Genomic DNA, 13,050 nt, shown 5'->3' with positions numbered 1-13,050 from the left:
GCTGGCATGGCTGTCACATAAACTGTATAGATAAGTGTTGAAGATAATGTAGAAATAAATAAAGTCAAACTATAATCTTCATACATTGCTGTTAGCAAGCTATTTATGCCTGGTATACTTTGGCAGTCATCAAGTCATTTGATAGTTGGAAAGGGACATAAGTTGATCGCTTGGTAAAACTCCTGTACTTTAAAGAAACTGAGGCCTAAAAGGATAAAATAATTTTCACAAAGTGACAGAACCAGAATTGACAGAAATGAAACGAAGTATCTCTAATTGTGTATTAAGGTTCAGTGAGAGAAGAGCCATTAAGAGGTGTATAAAAATATCTCTTCTAGGAATTTGATTTTAAGCAATAGTGGGAGCTGGCTAAGCAGACTTCATGAAGCTCTTGTCTTCCTGTCTGATGCTGGAGCTTAAAGTCCACAGGCAGGTAATAGAGAAGGGAATATGGATGTGATGTGGGGAGAGCAGGACATCTGGAATCACAGCACGTACTGCATACATCTCCACAATAGTGGACTGGAATTCAAGTCAGCTCTCAATGTCTCCAACTCTGATAATGTGGGGGTCCTGCAGGGGAAGCTGGTGCCCTTTGTCATGGAGCTAAACACACACCTGGCCCAGGACTCAGAGACTCTGAAGGAGGATCCAAGGGCAGGTGGAGCAGTTGTGGTCCTGGCACACCAAGGAGTTCAGCCAGGAGATAAGCAACTGTGTTCCATGATCTACAAAAACACCTGCCCTGCCATTTCAAGCATCAAAAGCAAAACATTTGCTTCTTTAAAACCCTCCAAATCACATGCAAAAATGTCTCCTGACTCACCCTGACTCATACAGAGAAGAAAATTCTGGGAAACACGGTTTAGTCTAGACGAGTTGGCACATTACAAAGCCTGCACAGTTTACAACTCATACATCATTTATGTCTAACGGAGTGTATGTTATGTGATCTTTTGGGCAGTGCCTCCCAGGACTGATGCCTTTTTGCCGGAGCCAGCTGGCTAAAGCTGATCAGTACCTGAAAGAGGAGGGTGAAGCCTAAGAAAAAAGAAGATAGGAAAGCGCTTCAGGAGGACATACAGTCACTGCTGCAGCCCCGAGTTTATTTAGCACAGCCTTTATATAAGTTTTTGGATACAATAGCAAAGCACAGGTACAATATAGTAAAGCACAGGGAACAACAGTAAGGTACAGAGTACAATGGCAAAGCACAATGTACATTACCATAGGAATGCTGACATTTACATAAGTTCCTATATATCCTTCCCTCAGGGTAGAACATCCTTTTCTGGGCTGTAAAACATTCCACTATCTTAAAAGAACTTCTTTAGGAGGCAAACCTCCCCTCCGGGTCAGTAACGTTTAACTCCACACCCTGCTTCCTAGAACCTTTGTTTAAGCAGTCTCAGCAGCTGCTCCATAGCTATCGGCTATGTGACTTCTTCAGTGCCTCAAAATGGCTCCCGACACCTTTTCATCTTAAAAAGATGTTGAACAATAAATGCATTCTCGATTTCTGGGATGATGCCAGAAGTCATAGCACCAGAAGCCTCTTCTAATAATAGCAGCAGCAAGAACAAGTTAAGTCATTCTGCATCTGTGTGTGTTCAAAGAAAACTTGAAGAAAGTCTGTCCCCAGGGAAGTCACCTCCCTCTCATTAAACATGGAAATGCCAGTTCCTGCTGGGAGCTCCAGTCCCCATCCTTACTTACCCATGGTCTCTTGTCTTGGTCCACAGGTTATGGGGAATGTCTTTCATCTTGCCAGATATCAATAGCAATAAAGAATATTGTTTTATAAGCCAATGAATACAATATCTAGGATGCTAAGGGACTGATATCAGTCAAAAGTGCTTTTCCTTAAATCCCTTTATTTCCTAATCTATAAAGAGTTTGAGAGTGATTTTCATGGTGACGGACCTAGTTTCTCAGCTCTCTAATGCAGAGATCTCTCTTTTTAACTTGTGCTCTGTTTTTCAGCACTAAGTAGAGCAGAGACTTTATCATCCTCCCTGTTAGGAGGGGTTGACCCGAAAGGCTGCCTAGAATCTGGCACCATCAACATATTTTATCACTGGTCCTCTTTCTCAAGGTCATCTGTCTCTTTCTCTAATTATTCCAAATGACTGACAGTGATGACATCTATGTATATTTTTCTATTCTCATTTAGGTACTAAAAGGAGGGTTTTCTTTCTCCTCTAACAGAAACAATTGAAAGTAACGAGTACACAAACATTCTTATAGCAGAATGTAAAACCAGAGACAATCCTTTGCTTTATTCTAGATGCTTGCCCTTGTTTAATAAAATTATATCTCATAGGCAACATTGAAACATTTCAAATAACCAAAAAAATCCCCCAGTGGTCATCTTCACTTGAGTCCAGGGGTCCCTGGCTCATCATCTTGAGCAGTTCCTACTGCCTGGTGAGTTTCAAGGATTCTGGGAATATGAATCTTATCTATAATGCTGTTCTCTAGCAAGGGAGCAAACTTTTTTTAAAGAGCCAGATAGAAAATATTTTCAGCATTGTGGGCAACTTGGTCTCTGTCTCAACTGCTCGACTCCGCTGTTTTAGTGCAAAAGCAGTCTTAGACAATACATATTCCAATGATACTTCTCTACAGAAGCAGGTGGCAGACTGTATTAAGCCCATGAGCTGTAGGTTTCCTTTTCTATAATTTTTTTGGTTTTGAATTACAGTTGACATTCAATATTATATTAATTTCATGTGTACAACATAGAGATTAGACATTTATATAACTTACAAAGTGATAATTCCACTAAGTCTCTAGAACCCATTTAGCATCATTCATAATTGTTAGAATATTATCGGCTATATTCCTATGCTGTATTTTATATCCCTGTGACTGTTTTTATAATATCCTTGCTCCATGGCCCAATAAATTCTTCATGTTCACAGATCATCTTGAGAAAATGGCCCCTGTTATTCGCTCTACCTCCTTTTACTTCATATACTTACTACAAAAGACCTACGGCTCAGGAATATCTCAATTAATATCCCAAATGTGCCATTTTGTCTTTACATTGGTGAAATCTTTTGACGGATTTATTAAGACAGATCTGCCAATCATGGCTACTTCCTTTCCTTAGCATGCTCCCCACTTTACAATGATCTTCTTAACTGACCTCTTTCCTGGGTTTCAAACATGCTAGTCAGCAGCTCTGTTTTCTTAAAGTCTTTATCGATACTTTAAAGAAGCATGGGTAAATTGGGGCAGTCGTGGTTTCCTAAACAGAAAACAAAAAGCACTAATCATATAAGAAGGCTTGGCAAAACACCTGCTAGGGATGATTATAAAGTGTGGAGTGCTGCGAAGATTTAAATAAAAAAAGCAATCACAGAGAGGAAAGAAAAATGATGTAGATGATAGAATCTCTGTTTATCCATTTGGTGACCAAATAAAAGTGGTGATGGAAACAAGGAGCAACAGCAAGGAAAAATTGCCTGGATCTAGATTTCTCCCTACAACTAGGGAGAAATCCAAGAAATTACCCTTTAATGGCAGAAGGTAGGACAAGATAAGGAGATGAGGACGCGGGGCTGCCGGGTCTCGAGTGACTGAGTGAGTGGCAGAAGTCTCTTAAAGGGGTCGAGTTTGAGAGCGATTTTTGTGGTGACGGACCTACTGGCTCTGAGCACCAGTGTTGATTCGGCTGTGCGGAGGGGGCACCAGGGACTTACAGGGAGACATTGTCAGAGTGAGGGCGGAGTAGAGACTTGCTCGGTATAGAAGTGCTGGCAGTATCCATTGTTTCCTATTGAGCCCTACCCCTTCCCAGTGCTCCTGACACAGGGCTGCCATAGCCTTGAAGTCATCAAACTAGATAACAGAGGTCCCTCTGCCCAGAGGATTCCCTGAAACCCCGCCTCCCTCAACTCACAGCCCCACCCAAGCCACATCCAGGTGTATTCTCCGTGAGTCAGGGGCTCCTTGCTGAGCAGCATCTAGAGCCACACTGGAGGCATCTGGCCTCAGTTTCTGGTGTGGCCTTTTGAGGCAACTATAAGCACAGCATCTGTGGATTGCTTGCTAAATCTTAACAGGTGGCCCTGGAGGGATAGAGTCTTGGGCCAAGTTTGGCCTGCAGCTGAACCCCTCTTAGGACTGTGCCACTGGACACCTACTTCACAAATCCACACTAGTGAGACCAGAAGACTTAGGAGCTTTGCTTAATATATAGAAACAGACACAGAAAGGCAGACAAAGAAGGAGAAACCAGATGAGAGAATAGAACAGAGATCCAGATATAATGGAGTCAAGTAATCAAAGATGCTCAATGAACTTTTGAGAAATGTAGATAAATTCAGTGAGAAATTCAACAAAGAGATAAAAAACATAAAAATGGAAATGGAAATTATAAAAGGGAGCCAGTCCGAAATGACATTATCTGAGATGGGAAGTATATTAAATGGAATAAACAAAAGAATAAATAAAGTGAAAAAGAAAAGGATCAAATGCTCTATCTAGAGGATGGGAAAGCCAAGGGCACACAATCAGAATGGCAAGAGATAAGATGCCAAGACATTAAAAATAATTTAAGGAGCTCATGGGACACTATTAAGGGTCCATATATCTGTCCGATCAGTGTAACTGAAGAAAATCGAGATATTGAACAGATGTTTAAAGAAATAATGATGGAAAACTTCCCTAACCTGGTGAAGGAAATGGACATACAACCCCAGGAAGCTCAGAGAATTCCAAAATTCAGGGATCCAAAGAGACCCACACTAAGACATATCATAATTAAAGTGCCAAAGTTTAAAAACAAAGAAATATAATTAAAATCAGCAGGAGAAAAACAGAGTTATTTACAAGGAGAACACCCATAAGACTGGCAGCTGATTTCTCAAAGGAAACTATGCAGGACAAAGTGCTTGGCAAAAATATTCGACAAGATGAATATCCAGGATCTACCATCAGGAATAATTTATCTAGCAAAGCTATCATTTAGAGTTGAAAGACAGATAAAGAACTTTCCAGATAAAAATAAGTTAAAGGAATTCATCACCACCAAGATAGTATTACAGGAAATGTTGGAAGAACTTCTTTAAGAAGAAAATACATAAAGAATGGTAACAACTACATTCCTATCAATAAGTACTTTAAATGGGAAAGAACTAAGTGCTCCAACCAAAAGATGGAGTGGCTAAAAGAATAAGAAAACAAGACCCCTACATATGAAAAGGAAGGGTATAGAAAAAGATATGGCTTTGATGGACCTAGAAGGTATTTAAGTCAGAGAAAGATAAACACTATATAATTTCACTTACATGTGAATCTAAGGAATAAAAAGAACAAACTAATCAAAAACAGACTCACAAATATAGTGGACAATTTGGTGACAGACAGAGGGGAGGGGGATCTGGGAGGCTGGGAGAATGGGGTGAAAGGTTAAGGAAGTACAAATTAGTAGCTGATGGATAGTCACAGAGATGGGGAGCACAACATAAGGAATGTAGTTAGCATTAATATATTGGCTAGGTCGAGGGTCAGGAGAGGGAGGAAGTAATCGGGGGGATTGTTTTATGAACTACATAGATGTCTAAGCAAAGTGCTGAATACTTGAAACTAATTCAAATAAATAACTTAAAAAAAAAAAAAACCCAATCACATAACATTCTATAAGGCATGAATGCTTAGTTGGAAGACTGTTGCAGAAGCAGCTCTTGGAAGCTCATTGAAGGAATGCTGGAATGTTATTGGGGTGGTAGCAATGCTGGATACTTCCAAAGGTTTACATACTAATACAAGAAAAATGAAGGTTTTATTTGAGGACCAGAGAGCATTTCATTAGGCCAAACTTCTTGGTACATACAATTGTTTGGAGCTAGAGAGAAAAGTTGGAAGCAAATGTGGGAGGCCTTGAGTCATCCACCAAAGGCATTATAAGAGAACCTGCCTTCATAGAGCAGGTAGTATGTCTAAGCCAGAGGAGCAAAGGGGTTTCATCTTGAGTATCGATTTTTATGGATTGATAGTGAATGACTGGTATGGTTTGATGAAAAGGATTCTGAGGTCATGTCTACACAGTGGAAAAAATGCAATCAGTTAGTGATGTCTGCCATGGTCACTGGAAGGAGTAATGGTGTACATTCCCCAGGTATTTTGATAAGTGACCTTCATGGACCCTTCTAGTGACAAGATTCTAAGAACTGATATAGCTGAAGAACATATGTTGTTGCTGAAGACATCATTTATTTCTCTATTCTTAATGTTCATTTCCATTTTTATTTTGCAGAGACTATGACAAGGTGATAGAGAAAAGAGCAATTTGCAAAAGGACAATTAGAGTTGAATGAATTGTCTGAAAGCACCTGTATTTTTCTCTGAGCTTACTATATATCTATTGCATTATCTTCAGCAAATGGTCTAGGTGGACAAAAAGAAACCACGTGTCCCGTGACCATTGCATTTATTCTATTTGCCACTGAAAGAGACCCATTCTGACACAGGCACCAGGACTCGCATTTTCTTAACAAAAGCTACTGGCAAAAAAAAAAAAAAAAAAAAAAAAAGTAAACACTTATTTTCTTGTAAAAGGGTATGTTGGAAAGTGTTCCTCCTTCTCAGCTGCCAATAAAAGGAAGCCTATGTTTCAGTTAACAGCTCACTTCTTCAGGTATCAGAAATGTTAGAAACAATAACGTCTACAAAATTGTAAACTGGGTAAAAGTGTACCCATAACATTCAAGTTCAAAATAGCAAGACCAGGTTTTCATCCTCACATTTTTCCTCTAGGGGTATTAAGTTCTTTCAGAACTGAAATGTGATCTTTAAAGTGTCTACCTACCTAAAGTCAAAATAATAATAGTCTATCAAAGCATGCCAATAAAAAACCTCTGCTTGTCCCTCTTTCCCTCGTCTCCTCCACCCCTCCCCACACTCATTTTGAGCATCAAAAAACAACAAAACAATGGGTAACACAAAATATTCTTGGAAAAACCCATTGGGTGTCATGCATGAAGAGAATCTATGTATGTCCAGTTACCCGGATGCAGGAATCATGAATGCTCATCTCCTTCAGGGTTCATCTAAGCAGTGTAGAGAGCAGATTTACCTGTCAGCTTAGAATTCTGCTTCACCCTAATGGCAGAATTCTGGTGGGGACGGGGTGTGAGAGCCCCAATACTTAATTACTTATGTATGCCTGCTCAGTGTCTCAAAATGGTGTATTTATTAAAAACGTGTACTGAACCTGTACAGCATGCTTGACGCTGCGCTGAAGATGAAACATGCAGTCTCTGAATCTCTTTTGTCAGAGGAACTGACCCCCACACTCCATCTCTCCTTCCTATACCAAGGGACAAGATGTTCTCCCACACTGAACCCAGAAAATGTGTCAGTTTAGAGTTCTTAAAGAGAGAGAGAGAGAGAGAGAGAGAGAAATGAATATGAAAAAGAATTCTCCCCAAAAGAGGAATCATAATGCTAGCTGTTACTTCAGTTAACAAAAAAAAGTTCTGCACTAAATTGCTAAAGGAACCCCAGGGTTCTGAGACTGCAGATAATTTCTGTTTTTTTCTTTTTGGTTTTCAATATTTTCTCAATCTTCTGTGCATTCTTTTTCACATAAAAAACAACACAAATTATAAATGGTATATTTTTAAAAGTACTCACTTCCAGAGAGGATTTAGAAGGCCTCTGATTGTAGAAGGTAGAGCTACCGCCACAGATCAGCTCAGGAGGGGCAGGTAAATAGACCAAGCACACCCCGTGGTGGCAAAGCCTGTTAGCACCCTCCCCTCTACAGCCTTAAAATTGCCCTTGCGAAAAAGCTCCTTGACAGCCTTCTTAACAATGACTTTTAGATTTGACACCAAAAGCACAAGCAAATCAAGAGAAAATCAACAAGTATATTACATTGAACTAAAAAGCTTCTTCACAGCAAAAAAAACAATCAACATGTAAAAAGTGAACTTATGGAATGGGAGAAAATATTTGGAAATCGTGTATCTGAAAAAGGGTTAATAACTAAAAGATAAAAGAAATTCATATAACTCAATAGCAAAAAAATAAAATAAAATAAAATAAAATAAAAACCAAAAAACAAACAAAGAAGACAGATGGCTAACAAATACACAAAAAAGGTGCTCAACATCAGTAATCATCAGGGAAGCAAGAATCAAAAATTACATATCACCTCGCACCTGTTAAAATAGATGTTGTAAAAAAGACAAGATATGATGCCAGCGTTGATGTGAAGAAAAGGAAACCATGGTGCATCGTTAGTGGGAATATAAATTGGTATATGATGCAGTAATCTCACTTCTGGGTATATAGCCCAAAAAGATGAAATCGCTATCTTGAAGAGGTACCTGTACCCCATGTTCATTGCAGCACTATTCATTATAGCCAACACATGGAAACGACCTAAGTGTCTGTTAATGGGTGAATGGATAAAGAAAATGTGGTGTGTATATATGTGTATATACACACATATACATAATGAAATACAGTTTAGCCCGGAAAGTCTGCCAATTGTGACAACATGGATGACCTTGAAGGCATTATGCTAAGTGAAATTAGTCAGACAGAAGAAGGCAAATACTATATGATCTCATTTATACGTGGAACCTAAAAACATCAAACTCATAGAAACAGAAAGCTCATCTGTGGGATGGCACCTTCTCTCAGCAACCCCACCTGGTGGCCTCTTGATCTCTAAATCTCTTCCCTCTAGTTAATCCCTCCAGCAATTACTGCCTTATTGCTATTGGTAATAATAATCGCTACCATTCAGCATGTGCTAGTAGCCATGCTAATTGTCTAGATGTTTTTCATAAATTACCTCTTTTCATTTTCACAATCACTTAGGACCAGATATAGGAAGGTGAAGGGCCCACACCTAGTCTTACACCTCAGAGAACCTGTGCTTTTCTGAAGTACCTTCCTCACCCTTTTCTAGGTCTCTCACCAGTGTCTGGTCCTTCAACACTGCTGCTCTGTGTTGGGTCGACCAGGTAGGTGCCAAGGAGCTCCGAGACTCGCACTTATGGGGTCATCATCCCAGGGTTACTGGCCTCACCCTGGCTCTGGAAGGGTGCCTAGTGAGCAAACCCTTCCCACTGCCCAGTGGTAGGATGACATGAGATTGAATTGCTGGAATGGTCCTGGCTCACTTGTATGGGAAGACTCGAATGGTCTGTATAGACAGGAGACCCCCAAATTTGTTTGCTTGAGGCCTGCACAGCCTAGGAATGACCCTACCTCTGAGGCAAGTAAGGTTATGATTACCATTTTATAGATGATAAAACTGAGGCTTAAAAAGTTAAGAAACCATTTACCTAAGTTTCCCAGAGGAGCTGAAATTTGAATGTAATCTTTGACTTTAGAGCTCAAGTTCTTTAACCCTTATGCGACACTAGCCTACTGATTTTTTCTCTTTCTTTGATAATTTCATGTATGTTCTCTGTCCCCAAATATTCCTAGGGCAGGGGCGGTGTGCTGAGCCCGGCAGGTCTCCCGGCGCTGCCCAGCACAGCGCCTTGCACATGGCAGCGCAGTCACCACAGTACTCGATTGAAAAGGCAGAACATTTCCCCACGATGCAAGGTGACCCAGTGAGATTCCCCGATCGCTGAGATTCCCAGCTGTTCCAGGAAGAGAGCAGCTGCTGGGTCAATGGAGGCCTGAGTGGAGATGCTGAAATGTTTCCAGACGCTAGGTCTGAAATGGATGAGAGACCGAGGGCAGTGAGGAGGGCCATACAACCATAGTTTATGATGGAAATAGAAAAAAAGGATGGGATACCCTTGATGGATTCTGATCCCAGAGATCTGTTTTGTAATTCAAGTTTATTACCCACATCAAATTCACTAAATTGTAATGTCTTACAATTTTTTTACTGAATTTTTAATTTAATTTAATTCTTTGAACAGTTTCTATGTCTCTATTTTGTTTCTATTTTTAAAAATAATTTTTAATTTTTCAATTACAGTAGACATACAATATTATACTAGTTTCGGTGTACAACATAATAATTAGACATTTATATAATTTATGAAGCGATCACCACAATAAATCTAGTACTCATCTGATACCATACATAGTTTTTTTTAGGGTACATAGTCAATATTATTTAATTTAATACCATGCATAGTTATTACAATATTGTTGACTATATTCCTTATGCTATGCTTTACATCCTCATGACTATTTAGTAACCACCAATTTGTACTTCTTAACCCTGTCCCTCTTTTCACCCATCCTCCTGATCCCCCTGCCATCTGGCGACCATTGAAGTATTCTCTGGAGTGGCAGCATTGGAAAGATAGCAGAAGGAGAGCAAAGAAAAAAGATTCTGTTGGTTCCAGAAAATCTCCTGAAAAAGAGGAAGGCATATCAGGCCCTCAAAGCCCCCAGGCAAAGCAGACACTTTTGGAAAAGAAGGAGCAGAGGGAAGGAAAAGCAATTGGAATGGTTCCAATACGATGCCTGGTGGCAACAACATGGCAAAGTGAAACCAGGTGGTTTGGAAATGAAACCAGGTGGTTTGGAGGTGCTGGATGAACGTCCCTTGGACTTTGTTGTATGCATCCAAAGGATTAATAGTGAGTTTAATGGTGAAGAGGACCATTGCAAGTCTTCACCTGAAGATTTTCAGTGGTGTTTTTTGTCAAAGTGACACCTCACACCATAAAAATGCTACGTGTAATGGAGATTTCCAAATCTGAAGTCTGTCCAGGAACTCATCTTAAAACATGGACAAGAAGAGTACCTGGGGAAGTTTGGTGTCATTTGCTTGGAAGACCTCATTCATGAAATTGCCTTCCCAGGGAAGAATTTCCAAGCGATCTCAGAGTTCTTGTGCCCTTTCTATATCTCAGGGGCCCATCATGCTACCAAGAATAGAGTGGGCTTCCTAGAACAGGTGGCCTTACGTGGCTATTGAGGCAACTGCATCAATCAGCTCATACGGCAGCTGAACTAAACCCAGGATATCTGAAAGCACAATGCATGTGTTTTTGTGTTTTGGAACTATTATTCAGTATCTTTAGAAAAGATTATTTTCTGCTATATCTTCAGAAACTGGAGGGGAAAGTTCAGGGAAAAGATAGTGATGTTCCTTGCAGGCATTTCTCATTGCAGCCCAGTTCCAAAGGAAAAGTCTCAGTGTTTTCCACGTTGGCTGCTGCTGCCACCTCTGAAATCAGCAAAGGACACATGCCACAGAGGAAGGGTCCTGCTTCATCACTTCTATCCAGGGGTTTAATGTTGACGAATGGATACCCAAGCATGAATACAAGAAGGCAGTGGGCCAGGCCTAGGGCATACTTGAGTCTAGGAGTTCCTAAGGCCTTCTTTTGGAAAGAACTTTAAATACAGTTTGAAGAGCACAAAAAATGTGCTCAGTTGTCTCTGCTCTGAAAAAAAAGTGTTATGTGTATTTATGAGTTTGTTTCTATTTGATTTGTTTGTTTATTTTGTTCTTTAGATTCCACATATAAGCAAAATCATATAGCATTTGTCTTTCTCTGTCTGACTTACTCCACTCAGCACAATACCTGCCAAGTTCATATATGTTGTTGCTAATGGCAAGATTTCATTCTCTTTTATGGTTGAGTAATATTCCATTGTACATATGTAGAACCTCTTCTTTAATCATTCATCCCTTGATGGACACTCACGTCGCCTCAATGTCTTGGCTATTGTAAATAATGCTGTAATAAACATACGGATAAATGCCCAGAAGGGGGATTACTGGGTCCTTCTTAGTCTCTTGTTATAGCCAAAGTTTATTTTGTCTGGTACAAATGTTGCTCCTTCAGTTTTTTTGCTTCCGTTTTCATAAAATATCTTTCCTCATCTCTTTACTTTCAGTCTGTGTCTGTCTTTCAATGTGAAATGAGTCTTGTAGGCAGCATATATAAGGGTCTTGTTTTCTTATCCATTCAGCTACCCCATGTCTTTTGATTAGAGCATTTAATTTATTTATGTTTAGATTAACTATTGATAGATATGTAGTTATAGCTATTTTATCATTCATATTTTTGATGTTTTTTTCCTTCTTAAATAAGTCTCTTTAACATTTCTTGTAATACTGGTTTGGTGGTGATAAACTCTAGTTTTTTCTTGTCTGGGAAGATCTTTATCAGTCCTTTGATTCTAAATAATAGCTTTGCTGGGTAGAGTAATCTTGGTTGTAGGTCCTAACTTTTCATTACTTTTAATATTTCATGCCAATCCCTTCTGGCCTATAAACTTTCTGTTGAGAAATCAGCTGACAGTCTTTCTTATGGGGGCTTCCTCATAGGCAACAAACTGCTTTTTTCTTGCTGCTTTTAAGATTGCCTCTTTGTCTTTAACCTTTGGCATGTTAATTATGATGTGTCTTGGTGTGAGCTCCTTTGGGTTCATCTTGGTTTTGGGTTCATCTTGTTTGGGACTCTCTGTGTTTCCAGGTCATGTTGAGGACAGACGCTGCTTCTTTGGGGTTTGTGAAGTTTTGAGAGATTTTAGGAAAGTCCTCAGCCAAATTATGGAAGTTTTCCATCACTATTTCTTCAAATAGCCTTTCAATTTCTTGCTTTCTCTCTCTTCTTCTGGTACCCCTATGATGCAAATATTGGTACACTTGATGTCGTCCCAGAGGCCCCTTAAAGTATCCTCATATTTGGGGATTCTTTGTTCTGATTGGGTATTTTCTGCTACCTTATTGCCCAAATTGCTGACTCAGTTCTCTGCTTTATCTAATCTACTATTGATTTCCTCTAATGTATTCTTATTTCAGTTATTGTAGTTTTAATTTCTGACTGGCTCTTTTCTGTGTTTTCTGTATCTATTTTGTTTTCTATCTCTTTGTTGAGGGTCTCACTGAGATCATTGAGCATCCATATAACCAGTGAACTCTGTGTCTGGTAAATTGCCTGTCTCTATTTTGTTTAATTCTTTTCTGAAGCATTATTCTGTTCTTTCGTTTGAGACATTTTTCTTTGTTTTTCCATTTTAGCTGCCTCCCTATATTTGTTTCTATGTATTAGGTGAAATTGTTATGTCTCCTGGTCTTACTAGAGTAGCTTTATG

At 39.5% G+C, this 13,050-nt stretch overlaps 1 pseudogene; it reads left to right on the top strand.

The window, feature by feature from the left end:
• The first annotated feature begins 450 nt into the window (after positions 1 to 450).
• On the top strand, positions 451 to 10,957 carry LOC107502203 (annotated as a pseudogene).
• Positions 10,958 to 13,050: the final 2,093 nt, after the last annotated feature.

This window comes from Rousettus aegyptiacus, unplaced genomic scaffold (assembly GCF_014176215.1).
Source record: "Rousettus aegyptiacus isolate mRouAeg1 unplaced genomic scaffold, mRouAeg1.p scaffold_m13_p_6, whole genome shotgun sequence".
NCBI classification, from domain to species: domain Eukaryota; kingdom Metazoa; phylum Chordata; class Mammalia; order Chiroptera; family Pteropodidae; genus Rousettus; species Rousettus aegyptiacus.
Note: the sequence above shows the minus strand (reverse complement) of the source record. Positions and strands in the feature narration are given on the sequence as shown.